This window comes from Periplaneta americana, chromosome 1 (genome assembly GCF_040183065.1).
Source record: "Periplaneta americana isolate PAMFEO1 chromosome 1, P.americana_PAMFEO1_priV1, whole genome shotgun sequence".
Lineage (NCBI taxonomy): Eukaryota > Metazoa > Arthropoda > Insecta > Blattodea > Blattidae > Periplaneta > Periplaneta americana.
In genome coordinates, this window is record NC_091117.1 from 199,361,875 (window position 1) to 199,385,781 (window position 23,907).

The window sequence follows — 23,907 nt, forward strand, 5'->3', positions numbered from 1 at the left end:
TCCTGATTAGATAACGCATCCAAATTAAAAATTATTTCCTTTCTATGTAATTATACAGGGCGATTCACGAAGTTCTCCCCCGGTTCATGGAGGCGATTTCTGAGGTTATTTGTAATAAACAAATGCAAATAAATTAATTGGAACACTTTCAAAATTACGGAGTTACGATAATTTGAAAACGGCAGAAAAAAATTTATTTCAGGATTTCACTAACAAAAATGCAAAAAAAAAATATAATAATAATAATAATAATAATAATAATAATAATAATAATAAAAATACAAGCATTTGATTGTTTATGTATCACAATCTTTCTTTTAGAGTGGATTTAAATCACGTTATCGAAAATTCCTCCCTGAATCTGAAGGCAACGGTTCGCACGGGTGTGAACCGCACGTGTAGCATTTCGCAGCTTCACACGTTTGTTCCTTATTGTCGCCGCGGCATCCAGAATGCGTTGAAGCAACTCTTCGCGTGTTTGTACCTTAACCAGATACACGATGTCTTTCATCCACCCCCAGATGCAGTACTCTAAGAGTGCACGTAGTTCTGGCGACAAACATACCCAGAGCTCCATTCACCATGACGCGTTCCGAAAATGACGTTGTAACACCGTAATTATGAATGTGATTCCATTAATTTATTTACATTTTTTGTTCGAAATAACCCCAGGAATCGCCTCTATAAACCGTCGAGAAAAAAACTTCGTGAATCACTCTGTATATATAAAGTATTTTGCCTCTTTTTAGATTATTTTTGTGTTTCATAGTATCCCGGTCTTCTTTTTCTCGTCTGTTTAAATTTGATGTATCTACTATCATTGGAATTGTGTATCCGAAATAAAATTAAAGACAAATTGGCTTCGATCTCATACAAATTTTTAATAATCTTTTCTGAAACAACATAGATGCGACAGTCTCACAAATCTCACATTATTATTATAATTCTCTCTCTTCCCTTAGTGTAATATTCGAACACTATAATGTTATACTAAATAGAGCAATTATTTAATAGATTAGATTTAGTGTAGGGAAGTAAATAAGATAAGCAGGCACTATAGCAAATGAAAGTCCTAAACGAATAGTATTCTAAACAATCAAAGAACGGACGGTAGATACACAGTTAAGTACCTCCATATAACACAATGAAACGACCATTACAACCAAATTGGTAGCTATACCTCTACTGAAGTTCTGCAAATTGTTCCCACTACCTTCTGTCTTATGGCTCACAATTATGGACAGTAAAAGAACAATAAAGAGAACTTCGTTGCTTGAGGGGAGTTCCTTGTTATCACATACAAAGTAATGGGGAAAATAGCGTATGTCATGTAGTCATGTATATAGTACTATTTATCAGAGCTCTTTCATTTTTTAGTGATGTGTGTGGGGTTAGAGGTCAGTAGGTCTAAGGATTTTTAAGTCAAGTGACAGAAGGTCTAATTTCGTAAGTCTAATGACGTTTTGTCTTCGGAACCAAGTCTAATTCAACCTAGTCCAATTTACAAAAATGTCTAATACTATACTGGGTGTTCAGTTCAAAGTGTGTCATGGCTCGCTGTATGCCGTCGATGAGCCTAGAGAATTCAATCTTCCTACTCTTCCGCAGAGGTGTATCACTTATGTGCCAGAGAAGTTAGCTTGCAAGTACGGCGTTCATTCAGAAGAGTACTTACTGATACGTACGGTAACGCCGGTAGTGGCAGGAATGTGAACTGTTTCGAAACATGTACTGAGGTGAGTTTTTTTCTTACTGTCGGGATATGTGGAGAGAGTTAAGACGATTACTTACGTATTTGTTGACATTAACTTCCGACAGTCAACATGGACACGGAGCATTTGATTTGTATTGTGGAATGTTGCCGTACGCAACCGATGATAACAAATACCCTGCGTACGACTTGCCCGCGCAAAACACAGTTCGAAAGAGGTTATGGTAGCACACAGACCGTACAGACCGCCATCTGTTGCTACGACGTCCAAGTTATACCGTACACGTTCTCAAGTTCAGATTGAACGCCTTGATTAATAGGCAACTTCTCTGACACAAAAGCTGAAACTCGCTTCAAATCGCTGACTCATCAACTGTGACATCGTAACACACTTTGAAATGAACAACCAGTATAGTCTAATTTGCAATGAAGCCTAATAATATTATGCGTAAATTATAACAATAATACATCTGTTATACCTGTATATTATTGTTTAATACATATAACAGGAGTAAAATATAGTAGACCTAATGTTGAATTAGTTGAGCAATGAAAATATACATTAATCTTCAATTTCATCTTTCGGCACAGCATGGAATTTCCGCCTGTACCTTAAAGTTGTCAAGTACAAATCAATTTCTTTAGTGTCGGTTTCTTCTAGAACAATTTCTGCGGGTGCCACATTTGGATGGTTAGCAATTCGTTCTTTTATATTGGCACAAGTTTTCTTGACCAAAATCTCAGCCCCTCTGCTCTGGTGAGTATGTGTAAATACCAACTTCGTAGACTTGAATGTTATCCAAGTTCTCATTAGTGGCACAAGTAGCATTGCAAGCGTCTCTGAGTGAACATCTCCAGTAGATCCTTTTGCTGTTTCTACTTCACAATCTTAAGTGGTAGTCGAACGAGATTTTTTTTTTTTTTTACCTTTAGGTGAATTAATAGGTATTCATTCTGCTAAACATTTTCTGAAACTGACAACGTACCCTATTACTAAGGAAACGTATCGTCATTATCGTAACAATATAAACCTTTTAGTAAGTATTGTTAATATTATATGACATTTATACACACATTTTAATTAGAAATTTACACATAAGACGTAAATTATATTTAGACATTTTCACGTTAGGCGTAAATTTTATTTAGATATTTACACATTAAACATAAATTTTATTTAGAATTTTAGGCATTAGACATTTTTCTTTTAGACCCGAGTTATTATTGGACATTTTTTTATTAGACTTCATGTTTTATCAGACCTACTGGCCATTAGACCTGCTGTCCTTAGACGTAATGACCTGAAACCGTATGTATACATTTTAAGCTTTAAAATATAAAAAAGAATGTTTTACTCTAGAGCAGCCATGGCGAGAACGTGACTCGCGAGACATTGTGGCTCGCAGTGATAGCTGTGCATTTCGCTTGCTTCTAACCTCCGCCAACCCCCACCCTCCCTCTCACTAGAGTCAAACTCCGTTCCATTTGTATTTGTGTCTGACCTGCGAGTGACATATGTCTCTCTCGAAACCATGTACGAAAGTTCCAAGTAGGATGGGAGGACGCATTATTTGCTGTCAATATGATGAGAATATGATTTGTTCACAAGTATTACGAGGAAAACGGTTGTATAACATAAAACGGCATTATACTATATGTTACTGATGAAACATTAAAGGTTAAGTGTTATTGTTGTTGTTATCATCATCATCATCATCATCATCTCTGTACGTCGACCCTTTTCCAGCAGATGTACGAATAATGCGGTTAGCTCTTCAATTTGAACTCACTGATTTACAATGTGATGTCAAATGAAAGCTAGATGTAAGGACGTGACAAATGTTGAACTTTAAAATCTTTGCCAAAAAATAAATATCCGAAGCTTCGTTCTTTCGCTTGCTCTGTTGAAGCCACGTTCGCTACAACTTATGTTTGTGAAAAATTATTTTCAACAATTAAAATAGTAAAAACCAAATTTAGCTCACGACTGGCAGACAAATACCTTTGTGATCAACTACGACTGGCAGTAAGTAACATAATTCATGATTTTGAAACTTTATCGCAGAGACATTCTGAAGACAGTTAATTTTAGGTTGTGATATTGTTCATTTATTGTTCATTTATTTCTTCGTTACACGTACTAAACATTAGTTCGTAGCCTAGTACTGTATAAAATTATATTTAAGTGCTTGACGTAAGAAAATAAAAATCCGTTAATAAATCAGACCAGTTGCTTCACTTCCCCTTAGGGTGTCCGCCTCCCTCCATAGCACCTATGCACGTTGCAGGTTACACAGTGGCTCGGCGCACGATTACATTTTCGCCACCGCTGCTCTAGAGTAAATCTTTCACCTTAAAATAATTTTTGAATATAAACTATGTGTTTTTTTTTTTTAAATTCACTACAAAATATTTTTGACGGAGAAGATTGGTGTGTCTTATGCCCATAATACTGCAGATATATTAATAATTTTGGTAGGGTGTGTTTTAGTATCCATGAGCAGCAAGTGCTTAAAATTTCAATTTAATGTGCCTATAATACGTGAATAGAATGTACCTAACCACAGGCATGTGATGAATTTATAAAAAAAAATGTTTCAATTCAAAAAATATTTTAAGGTGAAAGATTTACTCTAGAGTAAGCATTCTTTCTGTATTTTAAAGCTTAATGTGTATACACACCTCACTAAAGATGAAAGAGCTCTGATAAATAGTACTATATTTATGGCTACTTGAAAACAGGCTATTTTTTTTTCCATAATTTTACATGTGATAAGAAGGAACTCCCCTTAAGATATGAGTTTTTAAGATCCGTGTCGTTATAAGCACAAAATGAAGACAAAAAATACGAGAATGAATGCAAGCAGCATCAGTACTGGTAACAGTAACCACAACAAATTTAAGTATTGGAAAGTAGAAAGAACGAAAGGCAGTAGATTATCTAAACATTTATAGTAATTAGTTACGAATATATCACTTGAACGAAGTAAAAGAAGAACTAATATTACTCGCAAGCAGAATTTAAATAGGAATCGATACAGGAAAAAAAAGCCTAAATCTCTCAACACAATGCTATTTTTATGATATAGTTTATGGTAATTTTCCTTTACTTCATATAATTCTTTGATTTAATTAAATCCAAAGAAAAACATTAAATATTCAGATAGTCGTACATCAAAGCATTCATACACCAAACAGCATCATCCCTGAAGTTACTTTCACCAATATTAAGTGATCAAATATGTACATACCAATTTGCGTTATAATCAGTTCTGCAATATCAGTAATGCATAATATATTGCAGTATAGAGTAGCTAGGATATAATGTTCTCATCTTTGTTCTCACAATGTTTTTGATATTAAAGCCAATATATCACAAAAGCGGTTCAATAATTTATTAATTTTAGTCTGTTGTCTTTTTGTGAAGAGAGTATTGATTCGAAGTATCCTTTATGAAAACTGGTTTATGATGTATAAACATTGGTAATTATATGTCACTTACTTTGAAAGCTTCCTGGTTGCTCAGTAGTAAACGTTGATCTGGAAGCAGAGAGAGAATATATTATTATGAGGAGCTTATAAACTGGTTTTGTAACATAATATACAGTTTTTCCGAAAAAAGAATGACACCATTTTGTGCTTTGTTATTATTTAGTCAACTGTCCGAAAACAGGTTTGAACCTCATAAGTAACACCAATAAGGCATAATTCATGGGGCAAATAGGCCAGGAGATAATGGGGTAGGGTGGCCAGTTTCTTTCCCCCCTCCAATGCATACATCGCCGATTAGCTACATATTCCTTTAACCAGACTTCAGATGCATACAAATAATGTTCTTCTTCTGACACATATCGTCAAGTGAGATGTACTGCTCGATAATATATATTTGTGCTTTCATAACTTTATATTTTATTCAGCAAGGAAGTTTACTTTCTTTTTTACTTGGTTATCTAACGACGCTGTATCAACTACGAGGTTATTTAGCGCCAATGGTATTGGTGAGAACGAGATATTTGGCGACATGAGGCCGAGAATTCGCCATAGATTACCTGACATTCGTCTTATGGTTGGGGAAAATCTCAGAAAAATCCCAACCAGGTAATCAGCTCAAGCGGGCATCGAACACGCATCCGAACGCAAATTCGGATAGAAAGGCCTTAGTAGACTTATCTACGCCCGTGGCCAGTTCACTTTGTTACAAATATTCTCACACAGATGTATGGTTTTTGATCTTTATGCAAGGTAATCCGTTTGGGTATGGATAAAATAAAAACACCGTAAAACATTTACTACTGAACTTTATTTGTTGAAACTTTGTGCATACAACACTGAAAGATAGGAGATTCCTCAGAGCTCAACATGACCCCCATTGCGTACCCTGCACAACTCATAACGGTGATGCAGTTCAGCCCATGTCCGTTGTAACATAAGAGGGGTGATTTGTTGAAAATCATGAGTAATTTTTACTCTCAGGTAATCAATGTTCATGGGTTTCTGTGAATAGACAATATTTTTAACAAAACCCTACACGATGAAGTCAAGATGGCTTAGATCTGGACAGTTTGGGGGCCAAGCCAAGAGATAGCTGCTTCTGGTATTGGGTTTCGCCTGCGACCTTCCACATGTTTTTTTTTTTTTTTTTTTTTTTTTTACACAGAACCTGTTTCTACAAATGTTTGATACCACAACATTATGGGATCGTATTTAGGTACATTACGCACTCACGGTCGAAATTCCCTTTGAATTCTTTCAACACTCTCAAATTTAATATACCAGAATAGACAATATTTTTAACAAAACCCTACACGATGAAGTCAAGATGGCTTAGATCTGGACAGTTTGGGGGCCAAGCCAAGAGATAGCTGCTTCTGGTATTGGGTTTCGTCTGCGACCTTCCACATTTTTTTTTTTTTTTTACACAGAACCTGTTTCTACAAATGTTTGATACCACAACATTATGGGATCGTATTTAGGTACATTACGCACTCACGGTCGAAATTCCCTTTGAATTCTTTTAACACTCTCAAATTTAATATACCAAGGAACACATTTTGCCCGCTGGTAATCTGTAGTAGCCATTTTAATCATCTACGATTTTCATTTGTCCTTTCAGATTATTGATTGTTATATATAGAAACTACTATCTTTTAATCATATTATAACCAGCAAGAAATTTTTCATACTATCACAATGTACTTATAATAATAAATTAATATTACCCATACCCAAACGCATCGGACTGTATTTCAAGAAAGTTTCATTATCATATGAAGAGTACAGAGAAAGAACGAACAGAGTAACAATTCTCATAAGGGTGTCGACATCATCTAAGTCAGTATATTACTGCTAAATTTATGTGTTTTTCTTATCAAAACTGATAAAGGAGAATTATCACTACGGATTCAATCATCCTTTCCTATTATTTCATTAGGAACAACAATAAATTTTGCAGTAATATACTGAATTAGATGATGACATCACCTTTAAGAAAATTGTGACTCTGTTCGTTCTTTCTCTGTACCCTTCATATATCTTGCCTAGATTAAAATTTGCAGTCTCGACACGTTTTGGACGATCAGTTTGTTTGCTTTCGTATCTTGGTTGAGTTTTTTATGTACGTGTAATCGTAATCTCTTTCGCATAACATCATATACTAGAGTTGATTTCGGAATTTGAAGGTGCAAATTGCGAAGTTTGAGTAATTTCTTCGGTCTTCTGACTGTCGAATACGCTGGACGTCTGCTTCACTAGTGCGTGGCGGCCCAGGAGATTTGCACTTTGCGACGCTACTCGTTTCTTTGAACTTACGAAACAATACAGTTATTAACTTGTGCGTTAGAATTTCTCTACCGTGCATTTGTCTGAAGTTACGCTGAGCAGCGACAACAGAGTTAAACTCCGCGAACCTTAGCACACGTTGAGCTTTTTCTTGTACAGACTCTAGCTGCAATGGTACATGGGTAATAATCAGACTGCCAACGGAATAACATCCACTACGCTGTAAAAGAACTTGTTAGTTAATTATACTCACACATTATCAAAGCACAGAATGTTGTCTTTCTTTTTCAGAAATCCTGTATATCCATTTTAAATTTTCAATATAAAGTGAATATTTGAAATAAGTATATGGAAAATGTAGCCTATATAATTTATTTAAAACATTGCTAAAATATTAAGTAGCAAATTTAGATACAAAAAACATATAATATGGACGGAGTTACGCAATAAGACACAAAGCGCCAAAAACTTGTTTCGAGATATTGGCCATTGAAATAAATCTGTTTTTTTTATATAAAACATTTTATGCAAGAAGTATTATAACCAGGCTTTGAGACTTTGGATCCTATACAATAAGTTTACTGTGCATACATTATAGGTTGTTGACTCGCTGTAGATAGATAGAGTTGTGTTGAGGTAACAACGTTGCTATTTAGAGTAGAGTACGGTAGTATGGGAAAACATATACATATGTACGTTCTGAAAGTAAATATACATTACGCAATGATAATGTCAAAAGAATGTGAAAATCGTTTATTGGGTCACTGGCTGAGAAGAAGCTGCCTATTGAAGGATGCACTGGAAGGAATGGTGAACGGGAGAAGAGTTCGGGGCAGAAAAAGATATCAGATGATAGATGACATTAAGATATGTGGGTCATATGAGAAGACAAAGAGGAAGGCAGAAAATAGGAAAGACTGGAGGAAGCTGAGTTTACAGTGAAAGACCTGCCCTTGGGCAGAACAATGAATGAATGAATGAATGAATGAGTGAGTGAATGAGTGAGTGAGTGAGTGAGTGAGTGAATGAATGTTAAAACAAAAAACACTGGAAAGTTGCTATAATTGTTGAAAGCAACAGCCATTTTCGAAATATATTGTGATGATTACAATAAGATATATTATTAGGTTTGGATAGTAATAAATGATGTTGAGGAGAAATGCGTTATTATTTAAGTGCTGAACGATAATTATCAGGTTAAAATGATTTTTAGAAGTGGCAATGCCTTCTGATTAACAATGTCTGAGATTGAATATAAACTAATATCCGCAAAATTAAAACGTTAATATATTAGAATGTTACAGAAGTTCTGACAAGTTGAAATATACTACAAATAATGTACTGTGTTTACACTGTCGTAAACATAATTTTATAACAAAAATCTTGTAACATTTCATGCAGTGTGGCAATTTTGAAACATTAATCACTTCATATTTTATACAGTGTTCCTATGGATATTTTTCTTATCAAAATAAATTATTATTTTTAAGAAAATGTGTACTGGTGACCAAAATGTCGGGTGACTAAAAAGTCAAAGTGACCAAAACAAACAACAAAACAAAACAAAATTGCTACAAGTGACTAGGTGCTACAATGACGAGAGTACGGTGACGAGAATTCATCTTCTCATAAAACTCACGTTACATTTTTTAACTTTTGTTCAAATGTTGTATTTACCTTTATTTTGCTCAAAGTCATAAATTTTATGAAGGATAAACATCCTTTGTTCATGTGATGAGTATCGTCACGATTTCTTGATTTTTGTTCTGTACAAATTGTTACTAAGTAGCTAGTATATACAGAGTGTTTCCGAGGTGGTGTTACAAACTTTCAGGGATGATGGCGAAGGGCACATGTATCAATTTGAGATGAGGAACCATGGTCCGGAAATAATTGAGTCGAAAGTTATAAGCAAAAACAGTTGTGTGGAAATGGAATTGTAACTTGGCACCACGTGCCCTTCTTACCTTAACTTTTGGAACATGCGTGGAAAAATGATATGGACCGGATGGCTCCTACGTGGGTACTTGTCCCGATACAGTTTGTGAGCTTGTCTACTGTTCCCATTGGCTCATACGTATTCGAAAATCAGGTCTGCTTATTCCGCTCTCGTGTACTCCTCCATTTCACTAGGACTGATCGACTAGACACTGCAACTTGTACACATACACTGCTGTCTACAGACGTGCATATCAGGACAGACCATGTCCGTTACACATTACGCTATCTGCATTGCTTTAGTGTAATTTCGTGTCCACACCCCTCACAAAGCGCACTGAATGGAATACTGTACTGTAAGTAGACAACATAAACAACGTCAGATGAATACAGTATGTGTAATATGTACGGATAAGTACACATAAATAAGGTGTACAGAGGAATAAAATTATTTCATTTTCACACAACTATTTTTGCTTGTAACTTTCGACTCGGTCATTTCCGGGCCAAGGTTCCTTATCTCAAATTGATACATGTGCCCTTCGCCATCATCCCTGAAATTTTGTATAACACCACCTCGGAGACACCGCATATATTACAATTTCATATTGTGTGTTAAACTGTGATATTTTCTGCGGGAAAAGATGGTTATGGAACAGGTTTTACTTTGAGAAGCTCTCTTTCCTATGTGTTTATGTAAAGTACATCATTGCACTGTTGCCATATCATCTCACAGCCACTTGATTCTCTCTGGAGGTTATAAAAGGATGACAAAAATTAACACCACACGTGCGCCATCGTGCAATAAGAAGGGGCAATTAAGCTACGAACGCAAGAACCTTGAGTGTGGCAGTAAGTTTGATAACCGGTTACAAAAAACCCTCAATGAGCGAACAACCACTCAGTGATATTTGATCTTAGATACCTGGTACGAAAGAGTAGGAATTTCCTTTCCCTTATATTTCCCGTGTGTAAAAGTTGTGATAAACTTATTTTATGAGGATATGATGGTCTCTACCGGCACTCTTTTATGATGGTTGTAAATGTGCTTACCGTATGGCACAGGTGGCTTCTTATCTAGATAAAATTTTACACCTTGGGTGAACGAGTCAGAGCTTAACAGGCTTCATTATATGTAGGCATAGTGGCTAGAAGACACGACATTGTAATTTTGCCTCAATTTAAATGGAGTATATGTTTCTGAGATTTGATACTTTTAATACAAATAAATGAAACAATCTTCATATCTATACTAATAATAAATCTGGAGCCGAAATTTTTCCGGTAATTTTCGATTTTCCAAAAATAATTGGTCCTAACATACGGAATATAATTAACAGCCATGAAACCGAAAATCGCTTTTTTGAAATTTTTGTTTCTATGTCTGTCTATCTGTCTATCTGGATGTTTGTTACCTTTTCACGTGATAATGGCTGAACAGATTTATATTAAAATCTGAATATAAATTACGTTCGTTGTAACTTAGAATTTAGGCTATATGGCAATCAAAATATTTTATTTAAAAGGGGGGTTATAAGGGGGCTTGAATTAAATAAATCGAAATATCTCCCTTATTATTAATTTTCATTAATAATATTACATAACAAAAGTTTCTTTAAAAATAATTTCCGATAAGTTTTATTCATGCAAAAGTTTGATAGGACTGATATTTAATGAGATAAACGAGTTTCAAAATTACAATAACAACCCCATCTAAGGCGGTGTAATGAAATAAAAAATAAATGACTTCGTCTATAATGGGCCTTGGACAACAACAATCGAAAGCTATGAAACATGGCCTACAGAAAATGTTTCTGTGTTTGTATGAAGTAATATCGGAAGCTAAATTAACTGATTTGTATACTTAATTATTAATTCACCATTGGAAAGTGTAGTTTCTCTAGATGGACTTAATGCTATAATGTTATTACAGTAACGTCTGAGTGAATCGAGGACAAGTAAGATTAAAATAGCTTCTTATGCACAGAAAACTTGATAGGCATTCGTTTCCTGTATTTCCTAAAATAATTTTTATGACCAAATGAGTGGTCTCTGAATAAAAATGATCGCATTTTAATTTGATTAATACAATTTAAATTAAGTAACATAATAAACGATTTTTCCTTCTATCAAACACGAATTTTCACTGGATTAAATGTCCTATTTTAATTATGTAATTACTTTATATTTATTTCTAACGTGTGCAGCGGAGCGCACGGGTACGGCTAGTAAATAATAAATAATAATAGTAGTGAAAATAAAAATACTGCACGCATTGTATTCTTCACCTGACGTAATTAGGAACATTAAATCCAGACGTTTGAGATGGGCAGGGCATGTAGCACGTATGGGCGAATCCAGAAATGTATATAGAGTGTTAGTAGGGAGGCCGGAGGGAAAAATACCTTTAGGGAGGCCGAGACGTAGATGGGAAGATAATATTAAAATGGATTTGAGGGAGGTGGGATATGATGATAGAGAATGGATTAATCTTGCTCAGGATAGGGACCAATGACGGGCTTATGTGAGGACGGCAATGAACCTCCGGGTTCCTTAAAAGCCAGTGAGTAAGTAAGTAAGTAAGTAAGTAAGTGAAAATAAAAATAAATTTAAAAAACATACAATACTACATTTATCTTAACTTAACATGGCAATGAACTGAATGAACAAAATTCGATAAATGAACAAAATCATCTAAAAAAAACTTTACTTATGATGGACAAAGGTAATTAGTACTTTTAATATAACGTATTATTTACGCTGTAAATAGTTCACTCAAAATGAGTTAGACAGACAGATAATGACACGGTCAATTTCGTGATATTTTTATTTCAATTAATCACGGAATTATACTAGCGACAAATGTAATTCTAATGGCATAATATAAGTGGCAGAAGTTATTTTATAACATACATTTTGTTCACTGCGCTCTTGTAGTGACGTGAGAAGATTTTTCGGAAACTACTTGAAAAGTTTTGAGATCTATGGCTTTGAATTTCTATGTACATCAACTGGTTCGAAGGACTTGTAGGCTACAATATAAACGACAAGGATGCCCTTTATAATCTACCCTGTTCAACATCTACTTGGAGGATTTAGTGAAGAACTGTTTTCAGAACATGGGAGGAGTGATAGTAGGAGGAAGAAGAATAAAGTGTATAAGATTAGCTGATGATATAGCGCTGTTAGCAGAAGAGAAAATGATACAGAAGGATATGCTACTGGAGCTAAATCACAGCTGTGAGCAGTATGGGATGAAGATAAATGCAAATAAGACTAAGAGCATGGTCATAGGAAGAAAAATACAGAAGATCAACTTACGAATTTTAAATGAGGGAGTAGAGCAAGTGGACAGCTTCAAGTACTTGGGGTGTACTATAAGCAGTAACATGAGCTGCTGCCAGGATGTCAGAAGGAGGATAACGATCACAAAGAAAGTTTTTAATAGAAAAAGAAGCATCTTCTGCGGATCTCTGGAAAAAGAACTAAGGAATAGACGAGTGAAGTGCTTTGTATGGAGTGTGGCATTGTTTGGGACAGAAACAAGGACATTATGACGAAGTGAAGAGAAGCGAATAGAAGCATTTGAAATGTGGATATGGAAAAGAATGAAACTTGTGAAGTGGACAGAGAGAATAAGAAAAAAGCTGTTTTGGAAAGAGTGGATGAAGAAAGAATGACTCCACTTGTGCAGTAACGGCTAGCGGGTCTGGCCGCGAAACCAGGTGGCCCGGGTTCGATTCCCGGTAGGGGCAAGTTACCTGGTTGAGGTTTTTTCCGGGGCTTTCCATCAACCCAATATGAGAGCAAATGCTGGATAACCACCGATGCAGGAACCTTCATTTCATTCAGACGCTAAATAACCTGAGATGTTGGTACAGCATCGTAAAATAACCTACTAAAAAAAAAAAGAAAGATTTATACTGAAACTGATCAGGAAAAGAGGAAGAGGAAAAAAAATTGGCTGAGTCACTGACTGAGAAGAAACTGCCTACTGAAGGATACACTGGAAGAAATGGTGAACGGGAGAAGAGTTCGGGACAGAAGAAGATATCAAATGATAGACGACATTAAGATATATGGATCATAAGCCAAGACAAAGAGGAAGGCAGAAAAGAGGAGAGACTGGAGAATACTGGGTTTGCAGTGAAAGGGCTGCCCTTGGCCAGAACACTATGAATAAATGAATATAATTGTAATTTATTCAACATTTTTTCTTCTGGTGGAACTGCACTCCAGCTTTTGGGATTGATATAGGATATTTAAATTATTATAATTATTAATTAGGTTATTCGGCCTCCAGATATGGAGGGTAGCTGCGAATATATAGAATAAGCAGTCGTGGACAGCCGATAAGGGGTGGTCCTCCAGCTTGAGGGTTGGGCGAAGAGTAACAACCCATCACCGTAAAAAAACAGCTTGTTACGAAAATTAACAATAAGCCTCGGAATGGGACTGATTTTCTGGCACGACCACAGCAAAGGAATAAGGTTATAAGATTTGGTACATGGAACGTAACTAGTCTTTATAGAACAGGAGGGGTAACATTAGTAGCAAAAGAACTAGCTAGATATAGAACAGACTTCGTGGGAGTACAAGAGGTTAGGTTAGATGGGAATGGCATATCACAAATAGGCGATTACTTGTTGTATTATGGGGAAGGAAACATTAATCACCAATTAGGAACATGATTCTTTGTACATAAAAGAAAATTAAATCCAGACGTTTGAGATGGGCAGGGCATGTAGCACGTATGGACGAATCCAGAAATGCATATAGAGTGTTAGTTGGGAGGCGAGAGGGGAAAAGACCTTTGGGAAGGCAGAGACGTAGATGGGAAGATAATATTAAAATGGATTTGAGGGAGGTGGGATATGATGATAGAGACTGGATTAATCTTGCTCAGGATAGGGACCAATGTCGGGCTTATGTGAGGGCGGCAATGAACCTCCGGGTTCCTTAAAAGCCAGTAAGTAAGTAAGTATTAATTAGGTTATTTTATGTATTACTATTAATTGTAATTATTGTGTATTAATTGTATTTTGTATTAATTTTTATTGTGTGTAATTAAATTAATACTGCCACCGTGTGTTTGACCACTTTCAGTGCAAATAATTACATATATACACTATCGTGTCCGGGGCACAGAATTATCAAACTATATCATTCATATTTTACGCTCGTTATTTTATATATCGTGATGGTACTGAGCAATGTACTAATGCTCATTTGCATATTTTTCTGGAACACTGCAGACACTAGAACTTTAGGTAAAGAATGCTACATCAATTCCTATGTCGAACGCTGACGTGGACATGTTACTTCACGTGTATATGCCCTCTGCTCTGCATATTCGATGCCATGTCAACACCTAGAGGGGAATAGACAGATTGAACACCTGACATAATTATCCCCTTCAAGGCATTTACAGCGTGATGCACACAGGTTGTCAACACCTCATATCTATTACGCATCTGAGACATATTAAATCAAGTGTACCGCACAAATGACGCCTGGGCATAATTACTTACTAAATGGAGGTATTCTGAATTTATCATCAAATATTATATTATGTAAGATAAATATTGCAACACCTTGATTTGAAATTAATATAGCAAATTATTGCCTGACAAGATTTTTTTTGTATATACAGAGTGATTCACGAGGATTTACCGTCACTTACGGAGCTTATTTACAAAGACATTCTGAGCAAAATATTACTATACTATACTATACTATAATTACTGGCTTCTAAGGAAACCGGAGGTTCATCGCCGCCCTCACATAAGCCCGCATTGGTCCCTATCCTGAGCAAGATTAATCCAGTCTCTACCATCATATCCCACCTCCCTCAAATCCATTTTAACATTATCCGCCCATCTACGTCTCGGCCTCCCTAAAGGTCTTTTTCCCTCCGGCCTCCCAACTAACACTCTATATGCATTTCTGGATTCGTCCATACGTGCTACATGCCCTGCCCATTTCAAACGTCTGGATTTAATGTTCCTGATTATGTCTGGTGAAGAATACAATGCGTGCAGCTCTGCGTTGTGTAACTTTCTCCATTCTCTTGTAACTTCATCCCTCTTAGCCCCAAATATTTTCCTAAGAACCTTATTCTCAAACACCCTTAACCTCTGTTCCTCTCTCAAAGTGAGAGTCCAAGTTTCACAGCCATACAGAACAACCGGTAATATAACTGTTTTATAAATTCTAACTTTCAGATTTTTTGACAGCAGGCTATATGACAAAAGCTTCTCAACGGAATAATAACAGGCATTACCCTTATTTATTCTGCGTTTAATTTCCTCCCGAGTAATTTCATATAAGTATTTGTCCTAATCTCAAAATTTTCAGAGTTATTCTAATTTAAAGTTGTTAGTAAAATATTTTTTCTTTAATTTTAAGTTTAAAAAAATATCAGAAATAGAGAATGAACTATTTAGAAGTGTCATTTCTTTAACTGACTAGTATTCTGAAGCTAAAAATGTGTTGTTAATTGATTTGTACAGATTTTGTTTTCCAATTTTTAACTAAAAACTATATTATTCTTACGCAAATATCACAAAAATTGTTACAAATCATACAACTTTAGAAACTTGATTCTTTACTATTTAATTATGCATCCTAATGTACAGTCTTAAAGAATTTGTGGTGTGATTTGTATCAATTGTTGTGATGAATTCGTAAGAAAATGTAATTTTGTAGTTAAAAATCGAAAAAAAAAAAAAAAAAACAAATCTGTACGAAGCAACTATGAAATTCACAACACATTTTTAGTTTCAGAATACTAGCTCGTTACAGAAATGATACTATGGAATATTTCTTTCTTTATCTATAATATTATTTTACCTTTAAAGCTCAAGAATAATGGTATTTTACAAACAACTTCAAATTAGTGTAATTCTGAAAATATTATTGACATTAGGATAAATGTTCATTCATTCATTCATTCATTCATTCATCCATCCATCCATCCATCCATCCATGCATCCATCCATTTACTTATTTATTTACGTATTTATTTACTAATTTATTTATTTACTTATTTATTTACTTGCTTACTTACTTATTTATTTATTTACTTACATATATATATATATTTATTTATATATTCATTTATTTATATATTCATTTATTTATAAATTGATTTATATATTCATTTATTTATATATTCATTTATATATTTATTTATTTATTTATTCATTTATTCATTTATTTACTTACTTATTTACTTACTTACTTACACTTATTTATTCATTCATTTAATTATTTATTTATTTATATATTCATTCATTTATTTATTTATTCATTTAATTATTTATTTATATATTTTTTTATTTATTCATTTAATTACTTATTTATATATATATATTTATTTATTTATTCATTTATTCATTTATTCATTTATTCAATTATTCATTCATTCATTCATTTTTTATTTATTCATTCATTTATTTATTTATTTATTTATTTATTTATTTATTTATTTATTCATTCATTTATTTATTTATTCATTCATTTATTTATTCATTCATTTATTTATTTATTCATTCATTCATTTATTTATTCATTCATTCATTTATTTATTCATTTATTTATTTAGTCATTTATTTACTTACTTATTTATTTACTTACACTTATTTATTTATTTTTTATTTATTTATTATTTATTTATTTATTTTTCATTCATTCATTCATTCATCCATCCATCCATCCATACATCCATTTATTCATTTATTTATTTATTTATTTATTTATTTATTTATTTATTTATTTATGTCTATAACAGGGCAAAGCCCCAATTACAATAAACAGTACAGATATTCGTTTAAAAAGCATAGAATTGCATATAACGTGAAAAAAGAGATGAAACAGATACAAATGCAAGAAACAAGCGTAAATACAAATTAAAATCATATAAAAAATTATATGACATTTTTTGCTCAGAATGTCTTTGGAAACGAGCTCCGTAAAGGACGGTAAATCCTCCTGAATCATCCGTACTGAAGCAGTTTAAGAGCTTCGAACTATCGGTAGTTTGAATAGGCGTAGGGAATAACCACGAACAGAAATCAGGTTGAAGTGAAGTTCTTGTAATTGAGTTAGAGTGGTGAAGCATAGACAGACTAGGTCTACTATTCGCGGGGAAACTTGAAGACTCCGCATTTAACTCGGGAGAAGTCGGTATATACTGTACTGTATAGCAGCGATGTCCAACTGGAGGCCCACGACCTGACTTATTCCTGCCCGGGGAGTTTGGGATTTAGTTCTCAAAATCATAACTTTACCACTGTACCAACATAGTATTCAGTTTCTTTCAGAACGCTTTAGAAGTTTACAGCGTTTTGTAGTAGACTATGTACGTTATCACCGTGTTGGATATTCTCTTTTAAATTCAGCCTGTGCTTAATAACATTGGACGTGCCTTAAATTAAATTTTTGCAAAAATTCAAAATTGTTATACATTATTTCATAACCACACAACCATTAGAGACAGAATTCTGAAAATTTGTACACTGATTTAACATGCATTTATGCAAAAGATAGACTACAATAATGCCCATTTCTTTGAAAATAGAAAAATTAGGTCACGAAAAATTATGTAAATTTTAATATATTTTATATAGGACAAATAAAAAAATAATTAGTATTTAGTATTCATATTTATTTATTTAACCTGGTAGAGATAAGGCCGTCAGGCCTTCTCTGCCCCTCTACTAGGGGATTACAACCATAATATGAAGAATAACTTTACAATTAATATTAAATTTACAATTACTATTACAATAAAAATTAAAGTACGACAAGATTACCTGATTAATGAAATATAGACGTTTTATCATAGAAGTTAAGAACAAAGAATAGTTTTGTATTTACTGAATTACAAATTGAACCTAGAATAACAACAACTCTACATGTCTGAGAGTAGTCTACTTTTCAGAAATAACTGTTTATTACATGCAGGAAAAATAATAAAGCTGCCAGAGAGACCATAACAATGTTATGGTTACCAAAATGATGTAACTGCAGAATATTTTTTTCATACTTTGACAAAACTGGTTTGAAAAATATTATTAGTAACCTTTTTTATACTTTTATCAGATATTTAAGTTCTAATAAGTCTTGCTGTGGTACCTTGTAATTCCTGTCCAATTGTGAGTTCATTTCCTTATAAAATTTTAGAAATTTAGAGCCTGCATTTTCTGATAATATTTGTGGTCGTTCACGTGCATATACCCTTAAAGTTCCAGGAAATATCAAAATGTCTAGGACCCCCCAACTCTACTCTAAGAGCGAAAACACTAAACAAATGACCGAAGAAGAAGAAAAGACTGCTCTCGGAGCAGGCCTGTTTACTGTTTCATAACATTTTGGCTTTTGTGGAAAATGTTTTATATCGAATAAAAACCATAAACCTCATGCTTATTAGGTTTCCAAGTGACTGAATTATTCTACTTAAAATGACATGTACAATTATATGTAGGTCAATTAAAATATGTTTTTATATTGACTTAATCTGTGTATTATGCATTGTAAATTTTTGTTTAGCATAACTGATGAATTGTATGTGCTGTAAATTGAATAATGCACTGTAGAGGTCAACTGATGAATTGTTTAAGCTTATTAATTGAATTAATCTACTTCGTATGAATTGTAAAATTTTGTATAGCTTAACGAAAATAAGTTTGTAAATTGAACTATTTTGATTGTATATGTTTGTATAGTTTAGCTGATGAATTGCATATGCTTTTAAAATGATTACTAGTCTGTGTAGCTCTACTGATGAATTGTATATACTGTAAATTGAATGGCAGTCTATATAGCTCAATTGATGAATTGTATATGCTGTAAATTGTATATCAGTCTGTATAGCTCAACTAATGAATTGTTTATGATTATAAATTGAATTAATCTACTTGATATCAATTGCACAAATTTGTATAGCTTAATGAAAGTATGCCTGTAAATTGAATTAATCTCCTTACTTTGTATTGTATATATTTGTATAGTTTTCGCCGATGAATTTTATATGCTTTAAATTGAATAGTAATCTGTATAGCTCTATTGATAAATTGTTTGTGTTTGTAATTTGAAGTAGTTTGCATGATATCTATTATCAATTTCTGTATATCACAACTGATTGAATTGTTTATGCCTTAAATTTAATTAACTTACTTGTTTAGTATTATATTGTACATATAGCTCAACTGATGAATGATCGTTTGCGTTAGTAAATTTAATAATCTGATTGTCTATGTATTGTATACTTTTAGTAGAGCCATCGATGTAGCTCAGTCGGCAGACTCGCTGGGCTGCTAATCCGGAGCTGCGTTCGGGCTTGGGTTGGATCCCTCCTTTGATCTCATTGAATGGTTTCTTCCGAGGTTTTCCCCAGCCGTGGGACTGAAGCCGGATGGTCTATGGCGAGTCTTCGGCATCAACCCCATTGATATGAGTACCTGGTTGGGTTTTCCCGAGGTTTTCCCCAACCAAAAGGCAAATGCCGGGTAATCTTTTGGCGAATAATCGGACCTCCTTTCATCTCACTACATCTCGCCAAAATATTGTAAAAAGTGCACAAAATTGTAAAAATTGTAGAAAATTACTAAATTGTAAAACTGTAAAAATTTGTAAAAATTGTAATTGTAATATTGTAAAATTTTGACTTGTTCCACATCTTAAAGCTTCATTGCTCATGTAAGGTCTATGGAATAAAATAAATAAATGAAAAAAAAAAGTGTTAGCAGCTTTTTTTAGTTCGTTATTTAATAACGCTTTGTCTACTATTTTGCCTAATAGTTTCTTCAGCGTCATTGGAATTTGTGATAATTAGACTTCGTGGAATTGCCACGAGAATCGTAAGGTTTACTACGCACGCCGTATAGACTGTATGAGAAGGGGACGTGCGACGGACGGAGTATGCCTCTGATGTAAACACTGAGCAGTATACTGCGGTTACAATAAAACCTGTTTCCTGCATTCAAGAAATATAATGAATGATCATTGAAGTAGGAAATGTCTAAATATGTAAATACACAATTATTTTACAGTCAGATATATTAACTCTTAAAATTTAATATAAGATACTCACATCATCCTTGAATATGTGCATTGCAGTGAAGAGTTACGTACATTTTGAGCGACTGCAAAGTGAACCTCCTCCGATGGTCACTCAAACAGTTTTTATATTGGGAAAATGTATGTTCAACAACACACGGTGTAATAGGTGCATATTTGAGGAACGGAAAGTCACTACTTTTTAGTACACCAACTTCAGACGTCTTGTCGTGACCTGATAGTACATCATTTATAATACGACGTTGTGAATAGACAGAATTTTTAGCAATATTGTTTCTCAACTTACATTTCACTTTTCCTGAAATTAGTGAATTGTTATTTTCGATAACGGTTTGTGATACTTTATACACTATATTAAGGGCTTCTGAGAGTTGTAGTTTAGACGATTCTAACAGGGCGCTGCTTTTGGACATGATTTTAAAATTAGAAACAATGAACAGAATATCTTCCAATAGCTGTACAGAAGGCAATGATTTTACAGCTGCAACAACGGAACTGTCTGTGCTATCCAATGCATCAATTACCTCCATTATTATGCCGTGATATTTTGCATAATAATTAACAGCATCCAACCCCGTTCCTCAACGGGTCAAGACTGGCTGCGGGGGTAAGGGTATTCCAGGGTCAATTGTTTGGAACAGCAACAGTCTCATTGTAGTATGTTTGATTGAATTCTTGTCTGCACTGAACAAATGTTAAGCTTTGACTATTCCAACAACAGTAATGCAAAAACAAGTACTTACATAGATACGCATTAGCTGTAGCTGCTCTATCTATTTGGACCGGTCACAACTCTTAACATGAACTGCTTATACTACGAGACCGGGATGTCGCTCACCTCCTCTATACTACCGTACATCGGCAACCTGATTGCATGCTACTTGTGGCAATTCAAAGAAGTCTAGTGATAATGCTATTCGACAATGAGGCCGAGGATTCGCCACAGAATACCCAACACTAGCCTTACGGTGAGGAAAGATATCCTTGGAAAAAACTCAGTTATGTCATCTGCCCAAGCGGAAACCGAACCGGGGTACTTACAGTACATTCGTTGTCTCGTAAAATAACCGATTACTAAAGCTACTCCTGAAGCAAGTAAACAACGAACAACAAAGAGACAGTAGTTCAAAGGGACACGGCCCGCGCCGCCTCCTATTATACACAGTGCAGGAACTCAGAACACAGTTAACCTGAAACCACTTGCCTCTCTTCCATTGGGGCAGTGGTTGCCAAACACCACGAAATTGTGACGTAATAGAAATGCAACCCGCACACCACTATCGTAGGGAGAGGGGTGGAGTGGGTATCTCCTCAGGTAATGCGGTGAATAATAGTGCAGAGATGGACTGTGACCAAAAAAACGAAAGCAATATAATATTCTTCTACTATTAACCATACACACTTTTTCCATGGTAATTTTTTTATCCTATTAATTATTTTTGTATTATTAATAAAATAAAATAAATTAATTTTCTTATTACCATAGAAAGAGCGTGTACTTTACATCAGCAGATATTTGAAATTAGAAAAACGTACTTCAAAAAAATATTGAAGTATTTTACTCCAATTAAGACATAGAATCCGATATTTTTTATTGTTTATTTATTAATGAAATATTCAAATTACACTCATACGTAGAAAAAAACGTGGAAGTATTTTACACCGATTAAAACATAAAAGCCAATACCTTTTATTGTTTATTAATTAATGAAATATTCAAATTACATTACATACGTCGAAAAAAACGTCGATGTATTTTACCCCGATTAAGACATAGAAGCAGTTACATTTTATTGTTCGTTTATTATTCAAGTTAAGTAAGGGCATGGTAGTCTTCATGATAAGAAAAATAATGACAACGTACACAGTTCTTTTATATTTCATTTACAATTTTACAACAAATTAAGTATCTCATATTTTTACCATCTGCACATGCTCCTTAAAATTAAGTTCTTACAAATTATCTGTTTTCTGTTTTGTAAAAGACATCGAAACATATTATCCTACACATTTGTAACATTACATGCGTACGTCCGCTGCTGATAAATGTCTTTACTTATATCGGAGTGAAGGCTGTAAACAGAGGGTGGGGATATGATGTCATGGTCACGCTTGAGTGGAGGCAGGGGCATGTGTCGCGACACAGCTTTTGGCGATCACTGCATTGGGGCAACAAGTTTCGCTCCCTGGTTATGAGTTGTCGGCAGAATATAATTATCCTAATTCAGAAACCTGGAAGCCAAGACCTTTAGCCATTATAATGCGTTATCCTGATCAAGGTATTCTCCTTATTGAGCCCCTGGTGTTTCCGACGTACAAATTCCTCCGACTGAGGTGAACTTTATTGGTTTCCAGACCAACAATCCAATAGAACAGAGCATAACAAGAAACATATCAGAGGCAGAGTGGATTCCGGCAATTGAATTATGTCTGATTTGCAGTACACGTACTACTCCTCTTAGCAGTAAGAGAAATCGGCTTTAAAGTCATATACATAGAATGTATCTGAGAAGTCTTCGGCTTATTGAACCGTATCGTTGCCACGAGCGTTTTGAAGCAAAGGGACTGATTCACAGCCAACTTCTATCAGTTAAATTCTGCTGCATTAAAGTATTAGCGTGCTTACTAAGGTATGAAATATCAGATCGCTGTCACTTTTAAAATTGCTTATTATTTTAATGTAATTCAACTAATTTAAAAAATATTAATTCACCTTATGTGCTCTATACAGCATAAAATTTATGGGATTCAGTATTCGTAAGAGAATATTCGCCGAGTGCGATCTTAGACTGATAGTTCTGAACAGGTAACATTTCTTGGCATTCAACACTGTCTCGGTAAAATTCTACACAAACATAATTTTATCTGGAAAATCTCAGACCTCGAGTGGCATTTATTAGGACCATTTCGTGAATAATATAAAAATGTAAATAATATAACCCTAAAATTCAATCACAAAATGTTAATAATTGTATATTAACGAATACTTAACCTGTTCAGACATTGTGAAGTTGAAATACTCGTAGATGAATATCGATTACTGCAATAAAGAAATTCGACGTTATTATTCAGTAATGCCAATTGCGAAAAGCGAAATACAGGTTTAACAATGTTAATTACATATACTGCACTTTTCTCTTATTATTATAACACAAATACATTTTAATTATCTGCTCAAATCATAATCTAATTTAACAGTAATAGCGGGGACAGATATATATACCAATGCTTATGTATTCACAGCGAGACATGTTGCTCTACACAGTGAAGCCATCTCTGTATAGATAGGCCTAATAAAAACACGAATTTTATTACCCCATACGGAGAGCAGTTTGATCAAACACCTTATTATTACTATGCAAGGTCTTTGGGTTTGATATGCGATGATGTTACATAAA

General features: G+C 34.1%; 1 long non-coding RNA gene across 1 annotated transcript in view; it reads right to left on the reverse strand.

Moving 5' to 3' along the window:
• Nucleotides 1–23,907, reverse strand: part of LOC138706300 (uncharacterized) — a 576,727-nt gene that overhangs the window by 382,907 nt on the left and 169,913 nt on the right. Inside the window, exon 2 of the long non-coding RNA XR_011333952.1 lies at nt 5,214–5,251. This is a non-coding gene — a long non-coding RNA (uncharacterized lncRNA). The remainder of the gene's footprint in view (nt 1–5,213; nt 5,252–23,907) is intronic.